The sequence below is a fragment of the Struthio camelus genome, chromosome 6, assembly GCF_040807025.1.
Source record: "Struthio camelus isolate bStrCam1 chromosome 6, bStrCam1.hap1, whole genome shotgun sequence".
Classification (NCBI taxonomy): domain Eukaryota; kingdom Metazoa; phylum Chordata; class Aves; order Struthioniformes; family Struthionidae; genus Struthio; species Struthio camelus.
In genome coordinates this window covers 19,124,991-19,137,679 of record NC_090947.1, presented here as the reverse complement: position 1 = coordinate 19,137,679, position 12,689 = coordinate 19,124,991, and positions in this window count along the sequence as shown.

The following is a 12,689-nucleotide window of genomic DNA, read 5'->3' as shown; positions in this document are numbered from 1 at the left end:
TTTTTCAGTAGATTCTTACTCCTTTCTCTTTGTGGCTTGCTAAATTATTCCCATCTTTCCACCTCTGATAATAATTTTAAATTTAATGGTCTCCAAGCTTTTTTAGGATTCACAAAGAAGCAAATATGTAACAGATTACATATGAGTTCAAATATTAGTAACTTCTGGGCTTGTGTACATTAAACACCTGCCACACAAAAGGGTAACTTCTATGGTATAAACACACTAACATTTTTCACTTTTTTTTTTTAAATGTAAAAGCATGACTCCTACATCTGAATCTATTCTATGTTTTACATGGCACTAGTTTTAGATCACATTTTCAACTAGTAGTTGCAAAAAGCAACTTGCATTTGCAAATATTATCGCCAGGGAACCAGTGGTTTGGAAAATAACGAAGATGAGAAAACCCTTCTAGTTCTCTGTGCGTGCTAGACTTAATGGGGATAATGGTGATGAGCTGTAAAGCAGAATGGTCTGGCAGCGTTTTCTTGAAAGCTAATCACCTAATCATCCCAGGAGCTGTACACAACGGCGTTCTGAAACCCTTCACTGAATAAGAGCATCTAACCAGGAGTTTAATTAACAAAGAGTTATGCATTTAAGGCTACTAAAAAAAGTTAAGGTCAATCACTTAAGTGTATCTGAGTACATGTAATCATTTGTGGCTCTGTTGAAGATTTAAGCTATTGCAACAAAGTAGAGAGAGCGCTTATGAACTTTACAAAAATCACACCTGCTTCTTTCTGATATATGATGCATAGCTCCTAGATTCACTTGCTGGAGCACAGGCAAATGAAGAAATAGTATTTAAATGAAATCCTTTGACTGTTCCCACACTCATTGTTTTGGTATTTAACTTGTTAAAGAGAAGTTTCATTTATGCAATATTCAGGAGTTACAATGTGAACTTAATTCTTGACTGCTGCACTGTATTCTTGTATGCTGCACTGCAGTCAAAATGTCATAAAACATTATTAATGACATGAAAAGAAAAGTTAAATGCAGTGGGATAACCTGCATGATGCTTTAACAGTTAGCATAATTTTGGCAGGGTGGGATAGAAGTTTTGATGTCAATTGTGTATCATGTCTGCAGTCTCCACTGTGGTCTTTTCCGTTTCATAGCAGAAATGGATGGGCCTGAAACAGGTCCAACACCTTGCTAAGAAACAGGGCTACAGATAAGTAAAGCCACTGACACTTCATCACTCTCTATCAGAAACAGAGAGAAGTCTAATCAGCAGAAGATGATATCATAAAGATAGAAGAGTTAAAATATCATCTTTTCCTACTGTGAAAAATGGTATCTTTACTATGATAGGGAGCTAGCACCTAAGAGGAAAGCACCAGCAGTTTTGACTTTCCTCAAAGACATCCAAAGAAGATGAGGTCCCTGATAGAATTATTCTCAGGATCTAAATTCATTGACTTTAATTCTAAGTGTCACAAGGTATCTAAGAGCAAGTGGCACATTTAGGAAATTCTGCTTCAAAGTTTGTATTCTTTACCTGACTTTCTACATGACCTCAGATAGTTTAAGCACAAAAGAGTGCTGTGCCAGACAAGGGAGCTCTGGGGAGTGGATGACAGGAGCCTCAGCACATGGGAGATGTCCCTGGCAGTGCATAGGAGCGTGCCCTGCAGAAGCAATACCTGTGTGGGAGCTGTTCCCTGTTGGCCCTTTACAGGCAGGGCAAAAATGGATAAGCTGTGCTGAATCAGTGCTTGGCTCCATGCAGAGCCAGATATTATGATATATATTATAACTTATTGTATAAGTTATTTGGGCACTTTGAGGATCTGACCCTGAAGATTTCTCCAGTGTCATGCAGGGAGTCAATAGTGGAGAAATGAATATGAATCTGAATATTTCTTTGCCCTTGGCCCTAAGCATGAAGGTCTGTTTCCATTTCTGTTTTTAATCTGTTTTGAATTTTCTTTCTCAATCAGCATATATTTGAATAATCATTTTATTTTTTCTTTTGAATCAAGAGGGAGTCTGAAGTGTACAAGACAGTAAATTCAGACTTTATCCCCAAGCAATCTGTAGAAAGGCAATACCTATATTTCAGATAACATGACCATTTGCAACTCAGTCAGCTTCTCCTTACCAGTGGTATTAGGTCACACATGTGTTCTGTTATCAGAATTGAAAGCAGTAGGTATCCACTTTAATTGATTTTTCCCGCAGTATTTCAGACATGTTATATCTGGTTAGATGCTATATGTTGCTGCTTATCACAGAACAACAGCAGCTTTGATAACTGAAGAATGATGATTAAAATAATATTTAAAAAAAACCAATAATGTAGCTAAGAGCCAAACCTGGGAGAGTCAAGGGGTGTATGTGGGGGAGGAGGGCGTGTAGAAATTCAGATGATAATCTTACTTGCATACAGCCTCTTTCAGCCTGAGGGTTTTCAGAGTGCTCTCACAGTTACAACACAAAGCATTACTCAATTACTACTGTGCGATGTGGATAATTTCAGTGGCATAAATAGGCTCAGATGGTCAAAGTGCTAACATGACCCTGACATCATACAATATCAAGCAGTTAAACCAGGTTCGAAGTTTTGAGGAAAGGGAAATCAGTCTGCCCATTTCCATAGTAAACAACCACCATTAGTGATCATTTGAGCCCATTATGTAAGATCAAGCAAGTTTTTTTTTTCCTCTCTCCAGATGGTGTTCAAGATAACTGCTTTCAGAGAGATGACAAAATGAAACACCCACAAGGAGAGAAGCAAAACAGCAAAAGCAGAAGTAGCAGCTAATGTTTCTCATGTTTCACATTGCCTGGTCAACAAACTAGTCCTAATCTCAAACTAAAGTTGTTTCTTTGATCACAGGTTGAGGAGAGTCACACACAGATGGCAGTAAAAGGAACCAGGTCATTTGTGACCCTTCCACGCAATGTCTCACCTCAGCAAGGCCTAGGGACACCGAAGAGTGTACCAGGTGGGTGGTTTGGGCACCCGTAATGATAAAAGAGAGTTTTGTTCTGTCTGCACTTTCAGCCTTGATAGGAAATTATGAAGTCCCTAAAGAGATGACTGAATAAATACCTGAATAAATCTAATCTCTCTGTCCACTAATTAGGGTTAATTTCTGACATAATCTTTTTAGCCTCCAGGTTTCTGATTTTGCCCTCTGTAGAGCTTGGTTCAGGCTAGAAACTAATATAATGCATGCACCTAGACTCTCAGCTCCTGCTCGAAGACTTTGAGACTACTGCTTTTGGGAATCCTGCTCTTCTCATTTCTGGAGTTGTTTGTACCCAAATCTCCAAGTGAGCCTGCACAGGCTTACCTCTTCTCCGAATCTGGCCCTAAACATCTTAATTTTAAGCTTGCTACATTTTGGAATCAACAAAATAAACTACTAAAACTACCACTTTGATTCCTAGCCGCTAAAGGCTAGGAATTTTGGACTGTTTAAGAAAGATCTGGGGGGGGGAAGTGAAGCATCCACATGCAAAAAATATCCACTCACTTGCAACCTGACTCTGAAAGCATATAAACTCAGAGTGCCTAGTATTTCGTTTTGTGTGCCCTGAACTGCTCCAGTCTGAGCAGACATGAGCCTAAATCATGGCCTTTGACTAAGTGAGATCTAGAAATTGGGCAGAGGTACGCTATAAACCCTCTTAAAGACTGAGTCTCATGAATGTGCTCAGCACATGAGTACAGCAGTAGAGCAGGGCTCCTCCTCACTGCGCTGCAGTTGCGCTGACAGCTGGAGAAGGGATGGCAGCGCTGATGCTGTCACTTCCCTCTTTATAAGTAGTTAGCAGTCATCCAGAAAATGTGTTCAGTGCCCTCTCTGCCAACATCTACCTTCCAGGAGAGTGTCTTCCCCATTGGCCTAAAGTTATTTTGGGAGAGGGCAAACATTCTTTTCCTCTCCTGTTGAACTGCATTTGAGCTATTCAGCAGCCAAAAAAAAAAAAAAAACAGGGAAAAAAAATTAAGAGTCTTTGGGCCTCAGAGAGAGATTGTGTAAGGAAACAAGGGAACTTGCCATTATAGCTTATATTCCTAGGGCATTCCTCCGAGCAGCATTCTGGGTAAACTACATTTCAAGCACAGCTTCACGCAACACACACATGTAGTCTTTGAAATAGGGACTGGATCCTCTGTGCTCTTTCTTGGACCCTCATGTAAGGGCCCTAGACCTAGCAAGAGAAGGGGAATTAGCTGCTTCTTGTGTGCCTATGTGTGCACACACATCTTCCCCTCTTACTCAGAGGATCTGAGCTGAGCCCTCTGTGCTCTTTTAAAGCCTGAACAAAATTCCCTGGTGATGCAAGGACAAAGCCTGCAAAACCTCTCTTCGCAGGTATACCAGCAGCATATCCATGACTGCGTGGGTTTGCACCACACAGCATAATTATCACCTAGCCAAATTGCTCGGGCTAAAGACTTTGTCAGAGACTGGCCTTTTCAAGTACTGTGTGCAACTATGGCATTATGAATGAATAATAATACAGTATCAGACTGCCATGTGGCATCATGGGGCTACTATGTCAGGCAAACCATTTTATATTGCAAAACAAATTAAATGGAAGTTAAAAAAAATAGAAGGCTTATTAAAAGAAAAGAATGTTTTCTGCTCCTGCTGTGAAAGGAGGGGGAGGGAGGAAAGAAGGAGAAAAATAAACGGATTGATTGTCCTAGTGTGCACATATTATAAAGCTATCATTTTCAGGAATGAAGAAAAAATAAACTTCCTTTCTACTCCTGACATAGCCTAATAACCTGCATTTCTTGGTGTAGAACCTGCACAAAGCTAACAACTACAGATCTTGATAACCCTGTATGGCTGTGTTCTCAGAGTCCTACTGAGCCTTTGGGGAAAATAGCCAGGTTTTGTACAAACATCAGTGTTTGCTTGAGCTAAACCCAAGACCAATACAGTCTAACCATCATCCTGGGAAAGGAAGTTTTTTTGCCAGGTAAAAATTTAATCTGGAAGTTAAGAGTAAGTGAGCAATAGAGTTGTTTCCTTAGACAGTCCCCTGCTATGACAGTGAAATGCTTAGTAAGAGGAGCAGTTTTTTTTCCTTTTTGTTTATTAAAAAAAAAGGTACTATGATGATATCTAAGTATCTCCTTAAAAAAGGATTTCGGATTTTAGTCTAGTCCTGAAGGGAATTTGCAGAACTCCAGGACCACTGGCACTGATGCGGGGATTGCAGTGTGGCACAAATCAGGCTCTAAATAATGGATCAAAAAGGGAAGCCTCAAAAGCTACTTTTTATTGCTCTTTGGAGAATAGCTTTGGGGAATTATAAAAGCTCCAAAAGCATCATGTAGTTTAAAGAAAAAAGGCCCACAGAAGGCAGGGAAAGCCTGGTGGCAGAGCACAGACAAAAAGAAATTTAAAACTCATGAAAAGTGGCTTTTTTTCTGTAAAGAATTATTTACAAACGTGACAACTGGGAATGAGAGTTTTAATTTACTCTATTTACTTAGAGAGTGCTATAGACTTCCTCTCAGTTCCCCTTAGTCTTTCTCATAAGATGGAGAAGATACTTAAAAATGTGAAAGACTTTTGCTTTGTTCATGCATGACAACACATTTATTGCTACCTATGTTTTCTGAGAAATAGATCCAGAATGCTGTAGATGGGAAGAAGAGAAAGCTATCCAGTGCCAACTAGAGAGAAAGTAGTAAGTCAGCCAGAGGGAGTCCCCAAAAGTTCCCTCCCCTTTGTTACTATCACCTTGTGTCCTTGCTGAGTTCATCAAGAGAAGGATAGTTTTCCATTAATACAGATTTATAAGAACGCTATGCTGCCATCAAGCAACTCCTAGGAACCCAGGTACTTTTCACTTAATCCCATCTTCAACACCAGTTCCTCTGTTGTTTCCAACACCATTCCTAGACACTCTTCTCAATAACTCAGTCTGCAACTTTCCCCTTTTGTCTGTACCAGGTGCATTAAGCAATTCTTCAAAGGAGGCCTTAAACTGTAAGCCATGCACTAGTAGCAAGTAACCCCAGCCCTATGTCTAGCCAGCAAAGGCCACTGCTTCCACCTTAATCTCTACCTGGACACAGACCCATCCCATCACAGGAACTAGTGAAAAGATATTCTTATCTAGGCAAGTAACAAATAATGTTACAGAGCAGTAACAGTGCAGTAGTCACTAGCCAGTTTCATTGCCAGCCCTGAGGTGTTCTAAAGATTGAAGTTTGAGGACCTACCTCGTCAAAAATCAGCTTTATTTTCAACTCTACTGACCTTCTAGAACACAGGCTCCCGTTCTAGAATCAGTTTCTTGTTTTGTTGCTGACTTAGAGGAGATCAGGCTTTAACCCTTAAAGAACATCAAGTCCCAGAAGCAAGGGCCACTGCCACAAGGAAAATGGATGATTTCAATTGACAAGGAACCCTCTCGAGCAAGTAGGTATGAAGATATTGCATGCTCAGGCACAGACATACATCTCTAATTCACTCCCGAGGAGGGTAAGCTTACAATATTACTCTGCATCTCAGAGCAAAATTAAGCACAGATTTTGATTGCCATTTGTGATTATAGAGCTAAGAATCCAAAAGCAGCCAGTAAGGAAATACACAAAATGTCCAAGGGCCTGTCACTTTATACCCAGGCTGTAAGATGCTCAGCAGAGTTGTTTGCAGTGGGAATAACCAGTTCATAACCAATGACGTAGAAGGTTTTTATAGCAGATACTTATTTACAAGCCTCAGTCTCCTGCACCGTCTCAGCCCCCAGAGACAGAGCTAGCAGCATGCACCTGCACTGATACCCAAAGCTCTGGGCTTTTTTCCCCCTTCTCTAAAGGGGGAAGCTAAAGTTGAGCTGGCTGGCATGGTTGAGGGAATCCCATGAAAGTGAGCAAACGGACATGAATGATCCAGCCAATCCTTTCCAAAAATAAAAAATAAAAATAAAAACAAGATGGTATGACCTGTTTAAACAGGATCAATCATGTGATGATGGTATTCAGGTATTTTCAGTTGGTTGCTGCTACCCCATGCTAACCGTGTTTTGTCTGACCACAGTCATACCAGAAACCATCTCTGTTCCCTGTTTCAAAATGAGCCAGTGTCACCAGCATAGAATGGCCTTAGTTAATTCAAGTTTATTATAAATTACAAGACTGACTTGCCCCTAACCAAAGCTGTCCAGCATACTTCTTATTTACGGCTTCTAGGGTCTTCTCCCATTTAATTTTTGCTTAGAAAAAAAGCCACCATCTACCCCCGATGACATATGTAAATGAAAATATAGTGGAGAACAGCAGCCTGTTTTCACTTGAAAAGTTAACATGCCAATAGCAGTGAAAGCTTGACTATCTCTAAGCAAACCAAGAGGGAGAACTTGCTTGCCAGAGTCTGAATCTCTGGTGACCAGCTCTTTGCAGCTGCATGCAAGATTTAGTAAGAAAACAGATGGTACACTAGAGCTTTGCTTCATGAAGAATAATAGATGAGTAGATAGAGCCTCTCAATCTCAGAGTGGCGTACAGGGTGATCAGAATCCCAATCACAACCATGCTGTGATAAGAGACTCTGGATGAAGAATGAATTAAGATGGCTTGGTCTGTTTTATCAATAAAAGTAATAGTAAGAGATATTTCTTACAATTCTTTAAGCAGAAGAAAGCTCACAAGAGTGATACATATTGCTTGTAAAACAGCATGAAGTGGGATAAATCACACTGTCCATTTAATGGCTCTGTGTTTGCTGCCTCTGTATTATCGGCAAGATTATGCCTTGCATTCTGGCAAAACAGATAAGAACGTATAAAACACATGCAGACTAAATTTTTCCCCTTCTGGCATCTTTTGTGCCCTTGCCATGAAGGCTAACTCAGGTTAGAAAACAAATCGCTTCTTTTATGCTATACTGTTATGTTACTATGGTACATTATAAGTTAATGCAGGATTCTGCCATCTAGAAATATTTGAACAAGACTTCCATATTTGAAAAACAGGTTCTTGTCAAGAACGTAATAACAAGTGAAATAACATCGGTATAACTAGAATATTAGGACAAGCTAAGAGTAATGGCATGGCAGCCTAAGGTATTAGAAGAAAACAGCTTAAATTTTTCAGCAAATAAACTGATGTTATGTGGTCAATGCATTACATGCTGCACATATCCCAGTCAAAATTAATGTAATAAAGATTAAGTAATAAGCACTGGCCAAAAAAATTACTGTAAACATAAGTCAAATCTACTAGGATAGCACACCTCTTTCTCTCCAGTTTATGCAACAAACCTTGACACAAACTAGAACTAAACAAATAATTCTTCACCAGTATTTTCTAGCTTCTTTGTCCATCTTGCAACTATAGATCAAGCTATCTCAGAAGTCACTGAAAAAAAACTGTGCACACTGTTTTCTCGGTGTGTTACTGTGCAGGATGTGGTAATCCAAACCATTCTGGGGGGCTTACTTATACAAAATTATACCACAGCTATGTGTGCTGGTTGTAATTAAGGGGGATAAACATCATAGGGCAGTTGCACGCTTTTCTTCATAGAGTACCCATAAATACATTTGGTAAAAGCAGGCACATTTTTAGACTTTTAAGTTTTTCAGTGAACTGGGGCCTTATCCTCTTAAGCTGTACTTGGAAAATGAATATATTTGCTTCTCAAAGCATATAGAAGTGTACAAACAAACATTCAGTGAGCACTCCCTGTAGTAAACGCAGAAAATAGAATATTAACAATAGAAAATTAACAAAATTGGGTGCATACACATTGAGGCAAATTCATATTCAAATTTCAACAAGTTTTCCAGGATAATCTTTTTATTTATTCTAAGTTATTTGCCCAGCTCTAATACTGGTACTTACTTTTGCCACTGCCTTCTCAGTACTCCCATACAATCTAAATTGATTGTCCATGTGGATTTAAAAATAAAAAGTTTGTCTTAAATGATTCATGCTACAGAGATTTTAATACTGAACTGACTCCCATCACAAATGGGGACTCAATCAATGTGACAGACTGCAAGGCCTTGTGGTTTTCCTGAAATGCCATTCTACATAAGAGAGCCTAAGTCATCTCTCAAACAGTGTCAGTGGTACAAAGTCGTGCTACGATACAGTGGCGGAGAATCTGCCCTTAATGGCTCCTTTCTAATTCAATAAAAATAGTGCATTTTGACTCTCAGATACTCATCCTGCCCACAGATATAAGATTAAGCTGAACCTTGTATCCTATGGGCTAGTACTAAAGGGATTTGTTAGCTAAAGCAAAACCCTTCAGGAGGTCTCACGCAGCCTTCAGACTGTGGGATTGGTTCAATCTCATGTCAGACACAGCTGCTGAGAGAGAACGTGCAAGCCACCTGTGTAGGCTCCTTTGAGTCCTTCATGTTTGTTTTCCTCTTCCCCAGGTGAAGAATTCCCAGGACTTCTGACCTGGCACTATTACTGACCTGCTCCAAGACACTGTTGTCTCATTGCTTCGCTGCTGTGCAAGCCTTTAGCCTCCATAAAGTTTTAAGTTTGTTATTTTAAAAAAATTTCTATCATTAAGAGAAAAAACAAGGAAATGAAAACAGGAATGATGAAGTGGACGGAATGCTATGTAAAAGCAAGTCCACGTTGCCATCGTGGATGAAAAATAGTGATGTACTGCTTAAATGGACAGAACAACTCTTTTTGCATTAATATTTGGCATTAGACCCCACAAAGGTTTCAACCTGAAATGTTCAGGACTTATTGGAAATATAGCAATAGAATGCAAAATTCATTAGAGGATAGATATACTCACACAAGATTTAAAGTAGCACACAGAGTACATTAGCATCCTGAAGTCGGTAAAGTTGAAAAAAATTGAAATTTTTGTTCCAAATTTACCATATTACAAATCTTAGTCCACATTGTAAGTTGCTCTGGTCAGCACATAAGAAATACGTAAAGAGATGGGAATCCATTCAGCATTTTCAAGTACAGCTTTCCCCCAAGGTTACAGTAAGCCCGTGCTCTCAGAAGTCATTGGCAGAGAAGACAGGCACGAAAGAGAAAAGGCACTTCCTGTTGTTTCTCAATGTGCAGAGAGTAAATAAAGAAATAAGACTGCTGCTGCTTGGTACTCTATATACTTCACAATTCGTGACCACTTAGTAGAGAACTTAACTGAGATATAGTGCTTTTGAGACGCTTGTTCAAACACTCGCTGCTCTCACCAAACATCTCTGCTCTCTGTCTCTCAGAATATTGTGCAGTTCTACCCTCCGTCAGATTTATTTGCAGCATGCTCCCAGATCGCAAGATAAACTAACAGGCATCTAAGACCCCAAATGAAATATTCATGAACTTTCATAACATTCATTACCATTTTACGATTCTTTTTACATGATCTAGCAACAACACTTTCTAGCACTCTATTAAATCAGCTATCAAACTTCATAAATCAGCAGCTAAACTACATGAACCTGCCACTTCTTAATGTACTATCTGGGCTCCAAAAACACTTGGGTACATGGCAAAGTCATGCTACTTATATGATTCTCTTTGCTGCCATTCTTCAACATACTGATTTTTCTGGTAAACTCCTATTGTATTAGATCTCCTTTTATGACAGGGTTTGAGTTCAGTAGTTAGACAAGCTGAAGAAACAGTTAATCCTTCTTTATGAAAATCACTGATCAATATGTACTTCTAAAATAAAGACTACCAGATATTTATTTATGCAATATGATAAAAAAGACATCAACTCACCCACTGAAGTCAAAATGGTTTTTGCTGAGCTACAGTGAATAGAAGGGGGAAGTTCTCGACATAGCTAAAACTCTACAGGGCTGCTGGGGCTCTGCTGAAGGCTAACTCAAACTGCTGGAAAATGATGCTAAATCTTAGCGAATGAAAATGGAAGTGACTGGAATTACTCAGGACACAGATGACCTGAACAGGAATCAGATCTGTCCATTTCCATTAAAACTGTCAACTCTTGTTTCAGGGTCTTCTGGGCAGAGATCTTCCCAGCTGTCCGTAGTATACTTTTACTACTGCTCTCTGTAGGCTAACAGCAGCACTCATAGCCACTTTCATTGATAACTTGCTGCCCAGCATGAGTATGGTCCTTTTTCCTGTGTTCACTAGTGTCAACATTGCACATCTCATCTTCTAACTGTTTTCTTCCCAAGTTACATCTGTTTTTGCTTAGAAGCATGTTACCTCTCCATGTTACCTTCTAAAATCCAGACTCTAACTAATTCTTAGTCACTAAGAGTTTTAAGCAATTTTCTTATGGTTATCTTTGGCCATGTCAATCTAGTCAAATAACGTGACTTAGAAAAAAAAAAACCAACAGCAAAAACCACAAAAAACACCCTAGGACTCTAAATGGAAATACAAATATCAACTATCTCCTGAATTTGTTGGATGCAATTACAGCCAACATTTGCAATAGTTTCAGCAGTATTTATGCTATTGGCAATGTTCCACAAGGTAGCGGTCACAATCAATTCTGTTCTCAAACTGAGGCTTTCTGTAGCTGAAACTTTGGCCTCCTCTCTGCTAAGTATAGGGGTTTCCTGATTCGTGTGACTTTGGCTCTGAAGCTGTGGAGGCCTAAGCATATTTTGAAGTTAACTTCTTTCCTCTAAGGAATTTGTAGATAACCTGGAAAATATTAACACACGGGGTTACCTTTTTGATGCCGGTCATATATGGCTAAAGTTAAGCTTCTAACGAGCTTTGTTTTTTCACCTGAACTGTCTCAGAGCCAATATGCCTATTGTATTGCACAAACTTCAGACTGGATAGCACATTATGTAGTGAGTATCCTATGCAGCTATTTGATAGAGGACTGCAGTTTTGTTGCATTTTATATATAGGGGAGGATAAAACTCAACATGAAAATTAACAGCTGAAGTCCATTGATTGTAAAGTATTACAAACTGTAAAGTCCTGGCTCTTTCCTACTGAACAAAACCAATATCATGAATTTATAGCTCTTTAAAATGTTGTTTTTTAGTCAGATGATGGCAGAGTTTGTTTTCTACCACTGAAATAGCTGTAAGTGAATACTACACATGTTAATATGAATGCTATGGGCTACTACTGCTGTAAATGCCAGCTTTACAAAATTGTGTAACCTTATCATTGCTTGTGGACATTTAAATTCAGTTTCTATTTGTTTTAACTAAACTTGAAGACTACTGCTTTTCAGTTCAAAGTATTTTGTATAAATATTCTCATTTGAAGTCATGGATGCAATAATTCTGTGAACTGTCAAATATTCCAAGTGGAGTTAGTTCATTACAACCCAAAAGGTAATTTGGTGCAAGTTCTAACAGTTCCATAGGCTCCAGCTGAATTTTAATGACATGATACAAAAATTCTGTGATATGTAATACATCATATCATAATGGGACCAAAATTGCCTTTAATTTTTTTTTTTAAATGAAAAGCTTTGTTTTGGAAGTTTTATTGTTTTGTAATAATATTACTGCTAAGGATTCACTTTTTCTATTCTGGATTGCAAAAAACAGTTTTGAAGAGTTACTCACAGGTTTCCTTCAGACTTCACAATTGCTGGGAAGTTACTTTTAAGAATGGAACTTCTTGGGGCTGCTAAAATGAAGTCTGTATTCTAGATGGAGAAAGTTAGATTCAGGTGCTCAAGTATATTTGTCTAGTGACATTTTAAGACATCCCAAGGTATTGGGGACATCCATGCAGAACTGGCAATCTG